The sequence below is a fragment of the Pongo pygmaeus genome, chromosome 6, assembly GCF_028885625.2.
Source record: "Pongo pygmaeus isolate AG05252 chromosome 6, NHGRI_mPonPyg2-v2.0_pri, whole genome shotgun sequence".
NCBI lineage: Eukaryota > Metazoa > Chordata > Mammalia > Primates > Hominidae > Pongo > Pongo pygmaeus.
Window position 1 is genome coordinate 29,210,482 of NC_072379.2, and position 16,215 is coordinate 29,226,696.

Here is a 16,215-nt window from a genome sequence, read left to right on the forward strand (position 1 = left end):
CTTTGTGATGAGTGCATTCTACTCACAGAGTTGGACCTTCCTTTTGATGGAACAGTTTTGAAACACTCGTTTCGTGGAATCTGCAAGTGGATATTTGGAATGCTTGGATGCGTATGCTGGAAAAGGAAATATCATCACATAAATTCCAGACAGAAGCATTCTCAAAAACTTCCTTGTGATGAGTGCATTCAGCTCACAGAGTTGCACCTTCCTTTTGATAGAGCAGTTTTGAAACACTCTTTTTGTAGAATCTGCAAGTGGATATTTGGAGCGCTTTGAGGCCTCTGCTGGAAATGGAAATTTCTTCACATAAAAACTAGACAGAAGCAGTCTCAGAAACTTCTTTATGATGTGAGCATTCAACACACAGAGTAGAACTTTCCTTTTGATAGAACAGTTTTGAAACACTGTTTTAGTAGAATCTGCAAGTCGATAATTGGAACGCTTTGAGGCCTATGCTGGAAAAGGAAATATCTTCGCATCAAAACTAGATAGAAGCATTCTCAGAAAGATCTTTGTGATGTGCGCATTCAACTCACAGAGTTGAAGCTTCCTTTTGATACAGAAGTTTTGAAACACACTTTTAGTAGAATCTGCTAGTGGTTATTTGGAGTGCTAAGAGGCCAACCCTGGAAAAGGAAATATCTTCACCTAAAAACTAGACGGATGCATTCTCAGAAACTTCCCTGTGCTTTATGCATCTAACTCACTGAGTGGAACCTTCCTTTTCATAGCGCAGTTTTGAAGCACTCTTTTTGTAGAATTTGCAAGTGGCTATTTGGAGCGATTTCATGCCTACGCTGGCAAAGGAAATATCTTCATATAAAAACTAGACAAAAGCATTTTCAGAAACTTCTTTGTGATGAGTGCATTCAACCCACAGAGTTGAATTTTCCTTTTGATAGAAAAGATTTGAAACACTCTTTTAGTAGAATCTGCAAGTGGACGTATGGAGTGCATTGAGGCCTATGCTGGGAAAGCAAATATCTTCACATAGAAACTAGACAAACGCATTCTCAGAAAGTTCCTGGTGCTTTGTGCATTCGACTCACAGAGTTCAAACTTCCTTTTGATAGAGCAGTTTTAAAACACTCTTTTTGTAGAATCTGCAAGTGGATAGTTGGAGCGCTTTGAGGCCTATGCTGGAAAAGGAAATATCTTCGCATCAAAACTAGATAGAAGCATTCCCAGAAAGATCTTTGTGATGTGCGCATTCAACTCACAGAGTTGAAGCTTCCTTTTGATACAGAAGTTTTGAAACACACTTTTAGTAGAATCTGCTAGTGGATATTTGGAGTGCTAAGTGGCCAACCCTGGAAAAGGAAATATCTTCACCTAAAAACTAGACGGATGCATTCTCAGAAACTTCCCTGTGCTTTATGCATCTAACTCACTGAGTGGAACCTTCCTTTTCATAGCGCAGTTTTGAAGCACTCTTTTTGTAGAATTTGCAAGTGGCTATTTGGAGCGATTTCAGGCCTACGCTGGCAAAGGAAATATCTTCATATAAAAACTAGACAAAAGCATTTTCAGAAACTTCTTTGTGATGAGTGCATTCAACTCACAGAGTTGAATTTTCCTTTTGATAGAAAAGATTTGAAACACTCTTTTAGTAGAATCTGCAAGTGGACGTATGGAGTGCATTGAGGCCTATGCTGGGAAAGCAAATAACTTCACATAGAAACTAGACAAACTCATTCTCAGAAAGTTCTCGGTGCTTTGTGCATTCGACTCACAGAGTTCAAACTTCCTTTTGATAGAGCAGTTTTAAAACACTCTTTTTGTAGAATCTGCAAGTGGATAGTTGGAGCGCTTTGAGGCCTATGCTGCAAAAAGAAATGTCATCACATAAAGACCAGATGGAAGCATTCTCAGAAACTTCTTTGTGATGAGTGCATTCAAGTCACAGAGTTGAACCTTCCTTTTGATACACCCTGTTTGAAAGGCTGTTTTTGTAGAATGTGAAAGTGGATATTTAGAGCGCTTTGGGGCCTATGCTGGAAAAGGAAATATCTTCATATAAAAACTAGACAGAAGCATTCTCAGAAACTTCTTTGCCGTGTGGGGATTGAACTCACTGAGTTGAACATTCCTTTCCCCAGAGCAGTTCTGCAACACTCTTTTTGTGGAAACTGCAAGTGGATATTTGGTGCGATTGCGGCATCTAGTGGGAAAGGAAATACATTCAGATGAAAAGTATACAGAAGTATTCTCAGAAACTTCTTTGTGATGAGTGCATTCTACTCACAGAGTTGAACCTTCCTTTTGATGGAACAGTTTTGAAACACTCGTTTCGTGGAATCTGCAAGTGGATATTTGGAATGCTTGGACGCGTATGCTGGAAAAGGAAATATCATCACATAAATTCCAGACAGAAGCATTCTCAAAAACTTCCTTGTGATGAGTGCATTCAGCTCACAGAGTTGCACCTTCCTTTTGATAGAGCAGTTTTGAAACACTCTTTTTGTAGAATCTGCAAGTGGATATTTGGAGCGCTTTGAGGCCTCTGCTGGAAAAGGAAATTTCTTCACATAAAAACTAGACAGAAGCAGTCCCAGAAACTTCTTTGTGATGTGAGCATTCAACACACAGAGTTGAACTTTCCTTTTGATAGAACAGTTTTGAAACACTGTTTTAGTAGAATCTGCAAGTCGATAATTGGAACGCTTTGAGGCCTATGCTGGAAAAGGAAATATCTTCGCATCAAAACTAGATAGAAGCATTCCCAGAAAGATCTTTGTGATGTGCGCATTCAACTCACAGAGTTGAAGCTTCCTTTTGATACAGAAGTTTTGAAACACACTTTTAGTAGAATCTGCTAGTGGATATTTGGAGTGCTAAGAGGCCAACCCTGGAAAAGGAAATATCTTCACCTAAAAACTAGACGGATGCATTCTCAGAAACTTCCCTGTGCTTTATGCATCTAACTCACTGAGTGGAACCTTCCTTTTCATAGCGCAGTTTTGAAGCACTCTTTTTGTAGAATTTGCAAGTGGCTATTTGGAGCGATTTCAGGCCTACGCTGGCAAAGGAAATATCTTCATATAAAAACTAGGCAAAAGCATTTTCAGAAACTTCTTTGTGATGAGTGCATTCAACTCACAGAGTTGAATTTTCCTTTTGATAGAAAAGATTTGAAACACTCTTTTAGTAGAATCTGCAAGTGGACGTATGGAGTGCATTGAGGCCTATGCTGGGAAAGCAAATATCTTCACATAGAAACTAGACAAACGCATTCTCAGAAAGTTCCCGGTGCTTTGTGCATTCGCCTCACGGAGTTCAAACTTCCTGTTGATAGAGCAGTTTTAAAACACTCTTTTTGTAGAATCTGCAAGTGGATAGTTGGAGCGCTTTGAGGCCTATGCTGCAAAAAGAAATGTCATCACATAAAAACCAGATGGAAGCATTCTCAGAAACTTCTTTGTGATGAGTGCATTCAAGTCACAGAGTTGAACCTTCCTTTTGATACACCCTGTTTGAAAGGCTGTTTTTGTAGAATGTGAAAGTGGATATTTAGAGCGCTTTGAGGCCTATGCTGGAAAAGGAAATATCTTCATATAAAAACTAGACAGAAGCATTCTCAGAAACTTCTTTGCCGTGTGGGGATTGAACTCACTGAGTTGAACATTCCTTTCCCCAGAGCAGTTCTGCAACACTCTTTTTGTGGAAACTGCAAGTGGATATTTGATGCGATTGCGGCATCTAGTGGGAAAGGAAATACATTCAGATGAAAAGTATACAGAAGTATTCTCAGAAACTTCTTTGTGATGAGTGCATTCTACTCACAGAGTTGGACCTTCCTTTTGATGGAACAGTTTTGAAACACTCGTTTCGTGGAATCTGCAAGTGGATATTTGGAATGCTTGGACGCGTATGCTGGAAAAGGAAATATCATCACATAAATTCCAGACAGAAGCATTCTCAAAAACTTCCTTGTGATGAGTGCATTCAGCTCACAGAGTTGCACCTTCCTTTTGATAGAGCAGTTTTGAAACACTCTTTTTGTAGAATCTGCAAGTGGATATTTGGAGCGCTTTGAGGCCTCTGCTGGAAATGGAAATTTCTTCACATAAAAACTAGACAGAAGCAGTCTCAGAAACTTCTTTGTGATGTGAGCATTCAACACACAGAGTAGAACTTTCCTTTTGATAGAACAGTTTTGAAACACTGTTTTAGTAGAATCTGCAAGTCGATAATTGGAACGCTTTGAGGCCTATGCTGGAAAAGGAAATATCTTCGCATCAAAACTAGATAGAAGCATTCTCAGAAAGATCTTTGTGATGTGCGCATTCAACTCACAGAGTTGAAGCTTCCTTTTGATACAGAAGTTTTGAAACACACTTTTAGTAGAATCTGCTAGTGGATATTTGGAATGCTAAGAGGCCAACCCTGGAAAAGGAAATATCTTCACCTAAAAACTAGACGGATGCATTCTCAGAAACTTCCCTGTGCTTTATGCATCTAACTCACTGAGTGGAACCTTCCTTTTCATAGCGCAGTTTTGAAGCACTCTTTTTGTAGAATTTGCAAGTGGCTATTTGGAGCGATTTCAGGCCTACGCTGGCAAAGGAAATATCTTCATATAAAAACTAGACAAAAGCATTTTCAGAAACTTCTTTGTGATGAGTGCATTCAACCCACAGAGTTGAATTTTCCTTTTGATAGAAAAGATTTGAAACACTCTTTTAGTAGAATCTGCAAGTGGACGTATGGAGTGCATTGAGGCCTATGCTGGGAAAGCAAATATCTTCACATAGAAACTAGACAAACGCATTCTCAGAAAGTTCACGCTGCTTTGTGCATTCGACTCACAGAGTTCAAACTTCCTTTTGATAGAGCAGTTTTAAAACACTCTTTTTGTAGAATCTGCAAGTGGATAGTTGGAGCGCTTTGAGGCCTATGCTGCAAAAAGAAATGTCATCACATAAAAACCAGATGGAAGCATTCTCAGAAACTTCTTTGTGATGAGTGCATTCAAGTCACAGAGTTGAACCTTCCTTTTGATACACCCTGTTTGAAAGGCTGTTTTTGTAGAATGTGAAAGTGGATATTTAGAGCGCTTTGAGGCCTATGCTGGAAAAGGAAATATCTTCATATAAAAACTAGACAGAAGCATTCTCAGAAACTTCTTTGCCGTGTGGGGATTGAACTCACTGAGTTGAACATTCCTTTCCCCAGAGCAGTTCTGTAACACTCTTTTTGTGGAAACTGCAAGTGGAAATTTGGTGCGATTGCGGCATCTAGTGGGAAAGGAAATACATTCAGATGAAAAGTATACAGAAGTATTCTCAGAAACTTCTTTGTGATGAGTGCATTCTACTCACAGAGTTGAACCTTCCTTTTGATGGAACAGTTTTGAAACACTCGTTTCGTGGAATCTGCAAGTGGATATTTGGAATGCTTGGACGCGTATGCTGGAAAAGGAAATATCATCACATAAATTCCAGACAGAAGCATTCTCAGAAACTTCCTTGTGATGAGTGCATTCAGCTCACAGAGTTGAACCTTCCTTTTGATAGAGCAGTTTTGAAACACTCTTTTTGTAGAATGTGCAAGTGGATATTTGGAGCGCTTTGAGGCCTCTGCTGGAAAAGAAAATTCCTTCACATAAAAACTAGACAGAAGCAGTCTCAGAAACTTCTTTGTGATGTGAGCATTCAACACACAGAGTTGAACTTTCCTGTTGATAGAACAGTTTTGAAACACTGTTTTAGTAGAATCTGCAAGTCGATAATTGGAACGCTTTGAGGCCTATGCTGGAAAAGGAAATATCTTCGCATCAAAACTAGATAGAAGCATTCTCAGAAAGATCTTTGTGATGTGCGCATTCAACTCACAGAGTTGAAGCTTCCTTTTGATACAGAAGTTTTGAAACACACTTTTAGTAGAATCTGCTAGTGGATATTTGGAGTGCTAAGAGGCCAACCCTGGAAAAGGAAATATCTTCACCTAAAAACTAGACGGATGCATTCTCAGAAACTTCCCTGTGCTTTATGCATCTAACTCACTGAGTGGAACCTTCCTTTTCATAGCGCAGTTTTGAAGCACTCTTTTTGTAGAATTTGCAAGTGGCTATTTGGAGCGATTTCAGGCCTACGCTGGCAAAGGAAATATCTTCATATAAAAAACTAGACAATAGCATTTTCAGAAACTTCTTTGTGATGAGTGCATTCAACTCACAGAGTTGAATTTTCCTTTTGATAGAAAAGATTTGAAACACTCTTTTAGTAGAATCTGCAAGTGGACGTATGGAGTGCCTTGAGGCCTATGCTGGGAAAGCAAATATCTTCACATAGAAACTAGACAAACGCATTCTCAGAAAGTTCCCGGTGCTTTGTGCATTCGACTCACAGAGTTCAAACTTCCTTTCGATAGAGCAGTTTTAAAACACTCTTTTTGTAGAATCTGCAAGTGGATAGTTGGAGCGCTTTGAGGCCTATGCTGCAAAAAGAAATGTCATCACATAAAAACCAGATGGAAGCATTCTCAGAAACTTCTTTGTGATGAGTGCATTCAAGTCACAGAGTTGAACCTTCCTTTTGATACACCCTGTTTGAAAGGCTGTTTTTGTAGAATGTGAAAGTGGATATTTAGAGCGCTTTGAGGCCTATGCTGGAAAAGGAAATATCTTCATATAAAAACTAGACAGAAGCATTCTCAGAAACTTCTTTGCCGTGTGGGGATTGAACTCACTGAGTTGAACATTCCTTTCCCCAGGGCAGTTCTGCAACACTCTTTTTGTGGAAACTGCAAGTGGATATTTGGTGCGATTGCGGCAGCTAGTGGGAAAGGAAATACATTCAGATGAAAAGTATACAGAAGTATTCTCAGAAACTTCTTTGTGATGAGTGCATTCTACTCACAGAGTTGAACCTTCCTTTTGATGGAACAGTTTTGAAACACTCGTTTCGTGGAATCTGCACGTGGATATTTGGAATGCTTGGACGCGTATGCTGGAAAAGGAAATATCATCACATAAATTCCAGACAGAAGCATTCTCAGAAACTTCCTTGTGATGAGTGCATTCAGCTCACAGAGTTGAACCTTCCTTTTGATAGAGCAGTTTTGAAACACTCTTTTTGTAGAATCTGCAAGTGGATATTTGGAGCGCTTTGAGGCCTCTGCTGGAAAAGGAAGTTTCTTCACATAAAAACTAGACAGAAGCAGTCTCAGAAACTTCTTTGTGATGTGAGCATTCAACACACAGAGTTGAACTTTCCTTTTGATAGAACAGTTTTGAAACACTGTTTTAGTAGAATCTGCAAGTCGATAATTGGAACGCTTTGAGGCCTATGCTGGAAAAGGAAATATCTTCGCATAAAAACTACCGAGTAGCTTTCTCAGAAACTTGTTTCTCATATATGCATTCAACTCACGGTGTTGAACCATCCTTTTGATAGAGCACTTCTGACACTCTTTTTGTAGAATCTGCAGTTGGATACTTTGAGTGCCTCGAGGAGAATGCTGAAAAAGGAAATAGCTTCACATAAAAACTAGACAGAAGCATTCTCAGATACTTCTTTTTCATGGGCCCATTCAGCTCACAGTGTTGAACCTTCCTTTTGATAGAGCAATTTTAATACACTGTTTTTGTTGTATCTGCAATTGGATATTTGGAGGGCTTCTAGGCCAGTGCTGGAAAAGGAAATATCCGCACATTAAAAACTAGACAGAAGCATTCTCAGAAACTTCTTTCTGATGTGTGCATTCAACTCACAGAGTTGAACCTTCCTTCTGATAGAGCAGTTTTGACATACTCTTTTTGCAGAATTTCCAAGTCGATACTTGAAGCGATTGCATCCTCTGGTGGAAAAAGAAATATGTTCATATAAAAACTAGATGGAAGCATTCTTAGAAACTCCTTTGTGATGTATACGTTCAAGTCAGAGAGTTGAGTCAATCCTTTGATAGAGCAGTTTTGAAACACTCTTTTTGTAGGATCTGCAAGGGGATATTTGGAGCCCTTTAAGGCCTATGCTGGAAAAGGAAATATCTTCACATTAAAATTAGAAGAATTCTCAGAAACTCCTTTGTGATGTGTGCATTCAACTAACAGAGTTGAACCTTCCTTTTGATATAGCAGTTCTGAAACACTCTTTTTGTATAATCTGCAAGTGTATAAATGGAGCGCTTTGAGGCCTAACCTGGAAAAAGATATATCTTCACATAAAACTAGACAGTGGCTTTCTCAGAATCTTGTTTGTGATGTATGCATTCAACTCACAGAGTTGAAACTTCCTTTTGATAGAGCAGTTTTGAAACCCTCTTTTTGTAGGATCTGCCAGTGGATATTTGAAGCCCTATAAGGCCTATGCTGGAAAAGGAAATATCTTCACTTAAAAACTAGACAGAAGGATTCTTAGAAACCTCTTTGTGATTTGTGCATTCAGTTCAAATAGTTGAACCTTCCTTTTGATAGAGCAGTTTTGAAACACTCTATTTGCAGAATCTGCAAGTGTTTATTTGGGGCACTTTGGGACCAATCCTGGTAAAAGATATATCTTCACATAAATACTAGACAGAAGCATTCTCAGAAACTTCTATGTGATGTTTGCATTCAACTCACAGAGTTGAATCTTCCTTTTGATTGAGTAGTTTTGCAACACTCTTTTTGTAGACTCTCCAAGTCGATATTTGGAGCGATTGCATCCTCTGGGGGGAAAACGAATATCTTCATATAAAAACTAGACAGAAGCGTTCCCAGAAACTTCTGTTTGATGTATGCTCTCAACTCACGGAGTTGAACCCACCTTTTGGTAGAGTAGTTTTGAAGCACTCTTTTGTAGAATCTGCAAGTGGATATTTCGAGCGATTACAGCCTCTGGTCGAAAAAGAAATATCTTCATATAAAATCTAGAGAGAAGCGTTCTCAGAGACTAATTAGTGATGTGTGCTTTCAAATCACAAACTTGTACCTTCCTTTTGGTAGAGCAGTTTTGAAAGACTCGTTTTGTAGAATTTGCTAGTGGATATTTGCAGCGCTTTGAGGCCTCGGCTGGAAAAGGAAATATCCACATATAAAAACTAGACAGAAGCATTCTCAGAAACTCCTTTGTGATGTGTGCATTCAACTAACAGAGATGAACCTTCCTTTTGATAGAGAAGTTTTGAAACACTCTTTTCGTATAATCTGCAAGTGTATAAATGGAGTGCTTTGAGGCCTAAGCTGGAAAAGGAAATATCTTCACGTAAAAACTAGTGAGTAGCATTCTCAGAAACTTGTTTTTGATGTGTTCATTCAACTCACAGAGTTGAACTTTCCGTTTCATAGAGCAGTTTTGAAACCATCTTTTTCTAGAATCTGCAAGTGGATATTTGAAGCTCTTTAAGGATTATGCTGGAAAAGGAAATATCTTCACATAAAAACTAGACAGAAGCATTCTCAGAATCCTCTTTGTGATGTGTGCATTCAATTCACAGAGTTGAACCTTTCTTTCAATAGAGTAGTTTTGAAACACTCTTTTTGCAGAATTTTTAAGTGGATATTTGGAGCGATTTGAGGCCTATGGTAGAAAGGGAAATATCTCCTCATAAAAACTAGAGAGAAGCATTCTCAGAAACTTCACAGTGATGTGTGCATTCAACTCACAGAGTTGAACCTTCCTTTTGATAGAGCAGTTTTAAAACACTCTTTTTGCAGAATCTGAAAGTGGATATTTGGAGCAATTTGAAGTCTTCGTTGGAAAAGGGAATATCATCCACTAAACACTAGACAGAAGCATTCTCAGAAACTACATTGTGATGTGTGCATTCACCTTACAGAGTTCAACCTCTCTTTTCATAGAGCAGTTTTGAAACACTTTCTGTAGAATCTGTAAGTGCACATTTTTAGGGCTTTGAGGCCTTCGGTGGAAAAGGAAACAGCTTCCTATAAAAACTAGAGAGAAGCATTCTCAGCAACTTATTTGTGATGTGTGCTTTCAACTCAAGGATTTGAACCTTCCTTTGGATAGAGAAGTTTTGAAACACTTTTTTTGTAGAATCGGCTTGTGGGCATTTGAAGCGCTTTGAGGACTTCGGTGGAAAAGGAAATATCTTCACATAAAAACTAGACAAAAGCATTTTCAGAAACTCCTTTGTAATGTGTGCATTCAACTCACAGAGCTGAAACTTCTTTTTGATACTGCAGGTTTGAAACACTCTTTTTGTAGAATTTGCAAGTGGATATTTAGATCACTTTGAAGCCTTCGTTGGAAACGGGAATATCTTCAAATAAAAATTAGATGGAAGCATTCTTAGAAACTAGTTTGTGATGCGTGCTTTCAACTCACAGAGTTGAACCATTCTTTTGATAGTGTAGTTTTCAGCACTCCTTTTCTAGAATCTGCAAGTGGACATTTGGAGCACTTTGAGGCCTTTGGTGGTAATGAAAATATCTTCACATAAAAACTAGACAGAAGCATTCTCAGAAACTTCTTTGTGATGTGTGCATTGAACTCACAGCGTTGAACATAACTCTTCACAGAGTAGTTTTGAAACACTCTTTTTGTAGAATCTGGAAGGGGATATTTGCAGCACTTTTAAGCCTTCATTGGAAACGGGAATATCTTCACATAAAAACTAGACAGAAGCATTCTCAGAAACTTTTTTGTGATGTGTGCATTCAACTCACAGAATGGAACCTTCCTTTTGGTAGAGCAGTTTACATACATTGTTTTTGTAGAATCTGCAAGTGGATGTTTGGAGCAATTTGAAGTCTTCGTTGGAAAAGGGAATATCCTCCAATAAAAACAAGACAGAAACATTCTCAGAAAGCTACATTGTCATGTGTGCATTGAACTAACAGAGCAGAACCATTCTTTTGATTGAGCAGTTTGAAACATTTTTTGGTAGAACCTGCAGGCGGATATTTGGAGGGCTTTCAGGCCTCGGTGGAAAAGATATGCCTTCATATAAAAACTAGACAGAAGCATTCTCAGAAACTTCTTTGTGATGTGTGCATTCAACTAACAGAGTTGAACCATACTTTGAATAGACAAGTTTTGAAACACATTTTTGTAGAATCTGCTTGTGGACATTTGGAGTGCTTTGAGACCTTCAGTGGAAAAGGAAATACCTTCATATGAAAACTAGACAGAAACATTCTCAGAAACTACTTTGTGATATGTTCATTCCACTCACAGACTTGAGCCTTCTTTTTGATAAAGCAGTTATGAAACACTATTTTTGTAGATTCTGCAAGTGGATATTTGGAGCGCTTTGAGGCCTGTGGCAGAAAAGGAACTATCTTCACATAAAAACTAGACAGAATAATTCTCAGAAACTTCTTTGTGATGTGTGCACTAAACTCACAGATTTGAACTTTCCTTTTGATAGAGCAGTTTTGAAACGCTCTTTTTGTAGAGTCTCCAAGTGGACGTTTGGAACACTTTGAAGCCTTCGTTGGAAATGAGAGTATCTTCAAATGAAAAGTAGACAGAATCATTCTCCGAAACTACTTGTGATGTGTGCAAGCAACTCACAGAGTTGAACATTTGTTTTTATAGAGTAGTTTTAAAACACTTTCTGGAGAATCTGAAAGTGGATATTTGGAGTGCTTTGAGGCCTCTGGTAGAAAAGGAAATATCTCCTCATAAAAAGTAGACAGAAATATTCTCAGAAAATTCTTTGTGATGTGTGCATTCAACTCACAGAGTGGAGCCTTCCTTTTTTTAGAGTAGTGTTGAAACATTTTTTTAATGATCTGCAAGTGGACATTTGTAGGGCTTTGGAGAATTCAGGGAAAAGGGAAATATCTTCACATAAATATTAGAAGCATTCTCAGAAACTTTGTAGTGATGTGTGCATTCAACTCAAAGAGTTGAACCTTCCTTTTGATAGAGCAATTTTGAAACACTCTTTTTGCAGAATCTGCATGTTAATATTGGGGGCGCTTTGAAGCCTTTATTCAAATGGGAATATCTTCAAATTAAAACTACACAGAAGCATTATCAGAAACTACTTTGTGATGCGTTCATTCAACTCACAGAGTTGAAACTTTCTTTTGATAGAGCAATTTTGAAACAGTCCTTTTGAAGTATCGTCAAGTGGACATTTTTAATGCTTTGAAGGCTATGGTGGAAAAGGAAATATCTTCAAATAACTAGACAGAAGCATTATCAGAAACTACTTTGTGATGTGTGTATTCAACTCACAGAGGGGAACATAACTTTTCGTAGAGCAGTTTTGAAACACTCTTTTTGTAGAACCTGAAAGTGGATAATTGAAGTGATTTGATGCCTTTGTTGGAGACGGGAATATCTTCAAAAAAAAAACTAGACAGAAGCATTCTCAGAAACTACTTTCTGATGTGAGCATTCAACTCATAGAGGTGAGTCTTCCTTTTGATAGAGTTGTTTTGAAACAGTCTTTTTGTAGATTTTGCAAGTGGATACTTGGAGTGCTTTGGGGCCTTTGGTAGTAAAGGGAATATCTTCACTTTAAAAATAGACAGAAACCTTCTCAGAAACTTCTTTGGATGGGTGCATTCAACTCTCAGAGTTGAAAGTTCCCTTTTATAGAGTAGTTTTGAAACACTCTTTATGTAGACACTGCAAGTGGATATTTGGACCGATTTGAGTCCTTTGTTGGAAACGGGAATATCTTCGCATAAAATCTAGACAGAAGCATTTTCAGATACTGCTTTGTGATATATGTATTCGAATCTCAGAGTTGAGCCAAACCTTCATAGCGCAGTTTTGAAACTTTCTTTGTGTAGAATATGCAATTGGTTATTTTGACCGCTTTGAGGCCTTCATTGCAAACGGGAATATCTTCACATAAAAACTAGTCCGAAGCACTCTTAGAAACTTCTTTGTGATGTGTGCATTCAATTCACAGAGTTGATTCTTCCTTTTGATAGAACAGTGTTGAAACTCTTTTTGAAGTATCTGCTAGTGGATATTTGGAGCGGTTTGAGGCCAATGCTGGAAAAGGAAATATCATCACATAAATTCCAGACAGAAGCATTCTCAGAAACTTCCTTGTGATGAGTGCATTCAGCTCACAGAGTTGAACCTTCCTTTTGATAGAGCAGTTTTGAAACACACTTTTTGTAGAATCTGCAAGTGGATATTTGGAGCGCTTTGAGGCCTGTGCTGGAAAAGGAAATATCCGCTTATAAAAACTAGACAGAAGCATTATGAGAAATTCCTTTGTGATGTGTGCATTCAACTGACAGAATTGAACCTTTCTTTAGATAGAACAGTTTTGAATCACTCTTTTTGTAAAATTTGCAATGTATATATATAGTTCTTTGAGGCCTAAGCAGGAAAAGGAAATATCTCCACATAAAAACTAGAGAGTAGCATTCTAAGAAAGTTGTTTGGGATGTATGCATTCAACTCACAGAGTTGATCATTCCTTTTGATAGAGCAGTTTTGAAACACATTTTTGTAGAGTCTACAAGTGGATATTTGAAGCCCATTTAGGCCTATACTGGAAATGGAAATAACTTCACATAAAATCTATACAGAAGCATTCTCAGAATCTTCTTTGTTATGTGCACATTCAACTCAGAGAGTTGAACCTTGCTTTTGATAGAGCAGTTTTGAAACACTCTTTCTGTGGAATCTAGAAGTGGCTATTTGGAGCGATTTCAGGCCAATGCTGGAAAAGGAAATATCTTCACCTAAAAACTATACAGAAGCATTCTCAGAATATTCTTTGTGATGTATACATTCAATCCACAGAGTTGATCCTTTCTTTTGATAGAGGAGTTTTGAAACACTCTTTTTGTAGGATCAGCTAGTGGATATTTGGAGGGGTTTGAGGCCAATGCTGGAAAAGGAAATATCTTCACCTAAAAGCCAGACAGAAGCTTTCTCAGAAACTACTTTGTGATGCATGCATTGAACCCACAAAGTTGAACATTCCTTTTGATAGAGTAGTTTTGAAACACACTTTTTGTAGAGTCTGTAATTGGATATTTGGAGTGCTTAGAGGCCTGTGCTGGTAAAGGAAATATCTGCATGTAAAAACTAGAGAGAAGCATTCCAGGAAACTTCTGTATGATAAGTGCATTCAACTCACAGACTTGAACGTTCCTTTTGATAGAACTCTTTTGAAACACTCCTTTTGTAGAATTTGCAAGTGTTTATTTGGAGCGCTTTGAGGCCTAAGCTGGAAAAGGAAATATCTTCACGTAAGAACTAGACAGAAGCATTCTCAGAAACTTCTTTCTGATGAGTGCATTCAACACACAGACTTGAACCTTGCTTTTGAAAGAGAAGCTTTGAAACACACTTTTCGTAGAATCTGCAAGTGGATATTTGGAGCGCTTTGAGGCCTATGCTGGGAAATGAAATCTCTTCACCTAAAAACTAGACAGAAGCATTCTGAGAAACTTCTGTGTGATGAGTGCATTCAACTCACAGACTTGAACGTTCCCTTTGATAGAACAGTTTTGAAACACTCCTTTTGTAGAATCTGCAAGTGTTTATTCGGAGCACCTTGAGGCCTATGTTGGAAAAGGAAATATCTTCACATAAAAACTAGACAGAAGGATTCTCAGAAACTTCTTTGTGATGAGTTCATTCAACTCACAGTGTTGAACCTACCAATTGATAGAGAAGTTTGGAAACACTCTTTTTATAGAATCTGCAAGGGGATATTTGGAGCCGTTTGAGGCCTATGCTGGAAAAGGAAATATCTTCACATAAAAACTGAACAGAAGCATACTCAGAAACTTCTTTGTGTTGAGTGCATTCAACTCACAGACTTGAACTTACCTATAGAAAGAGCAGTTTTGAAACACTCCTTTTGTAGAATCTGCAATTGTTTATTTGGAGCACTTTGAGGCCTACGTTGGAAAAGGAAAGATCTTCATATAGAAATTAGACGGAAGCATTCTCAGAAACTTCTTTGTGATGAGTGCATTCAACTCACAGAATTGAAGCTTCCTTTCGAAAGAGCAGTTTGGAAACACTCTTCTTATAGATTCTGCAAGTGGATATTTGGAGCGTTTTGAGGCCTATGCTGGAAAAGGAAATATCTTCACATAAAAACTAGACAGAAGCATTCTCAGAAACTTCTTTGTGATGAGTGCATTCTACTCACAGTGTTGAAGCTTGCTTTTGATAGAGCAGTTTTGAAACACTCTTTTGGTAGAATCTGCAAGTGGATATTTGGAGCGCTTTGAGGCCTATGCTGGAAAAGGAAATGTCTTCACATAAAAACTAGACAGAAGCATTCCAGGAAACTTCTGTATGATAAGTGCATTCAACTCACAGACTTGAACGTTCCTTTTGATAGAACTCTTTTGAAACACTCCTTTTGTAGAATTTGCAAGTGTTTATTTGGAGCGCTTTGAGGCCTCAGCTGGAAAAGGAAATATCTTCACGTAAGAACTAGACAGAAGCATTCTCAGAAACTTCTTTCTGATGAGTGCATTCAACACACAGACTTGAACCTTGCTTTTGAAAGAGCAGCTTTGAAACACTCTTTTCGTAGATTCTGCAAGTGGATATTTGGAGCGCTTTGAGGCCTATGCTGGGAAATGAAATCTCTTCACCTAAAAACTAGACAGAAGCATTCTGAGAAACTTCTGTGTGATGAGTGCATTCAACTCACAGACTTGAACGTTCCCTTTGATAGAACAGTTTTGAAACACTCCTTTTGTAGAATCTGCAAGTGTTTATTCGGAGCACCTTGAGGCCTATGTTGGAAAAGGAAATATCTTCACATAAAAACTAGAGAGATGGATTCTCAGAAACTTCTTTGTGATGAGTTCATTCAACTCACAGAGTTGAACCTACCAATTGATAGAGAAGTTTGGAAACACTCTTTTTGTAGAATCTGCAAGGGGATATTTGGAGCCGTTTGAGGCCTATGCTGGAAAAGGAAATATCTTCACATAAAAACTGAACAGAAGCATTCTCAGAAACTTCTTTGTGTTGAGTGCATTCAACTCACAGACTTGAACTTACCTATAGAAAGAGCAGTTTTGAAACACTCTTTTGGTAAAATCTGCAAGTGGTTATTTGGAGCACTTCGAGGCCTGTGCTGGGATATGGAATGTCTTCACCTAAAAACTACAGAGAAGCATTCTCAGAAAGTTCTTCACGATGCATTCATTCAACTCACAGAGTTGAACCTTCCTTTTGATAGAACAGATTTGAAACACTCTTTTTGTGGAATCTGCAAGAAGATATTTGGAGTGTTTTGAGGCCTATGCTGGAAAAGGAAATATCTTCACATAAAAACTAGACAGAAGCATTCTCAGAAACTTCTGTGTGA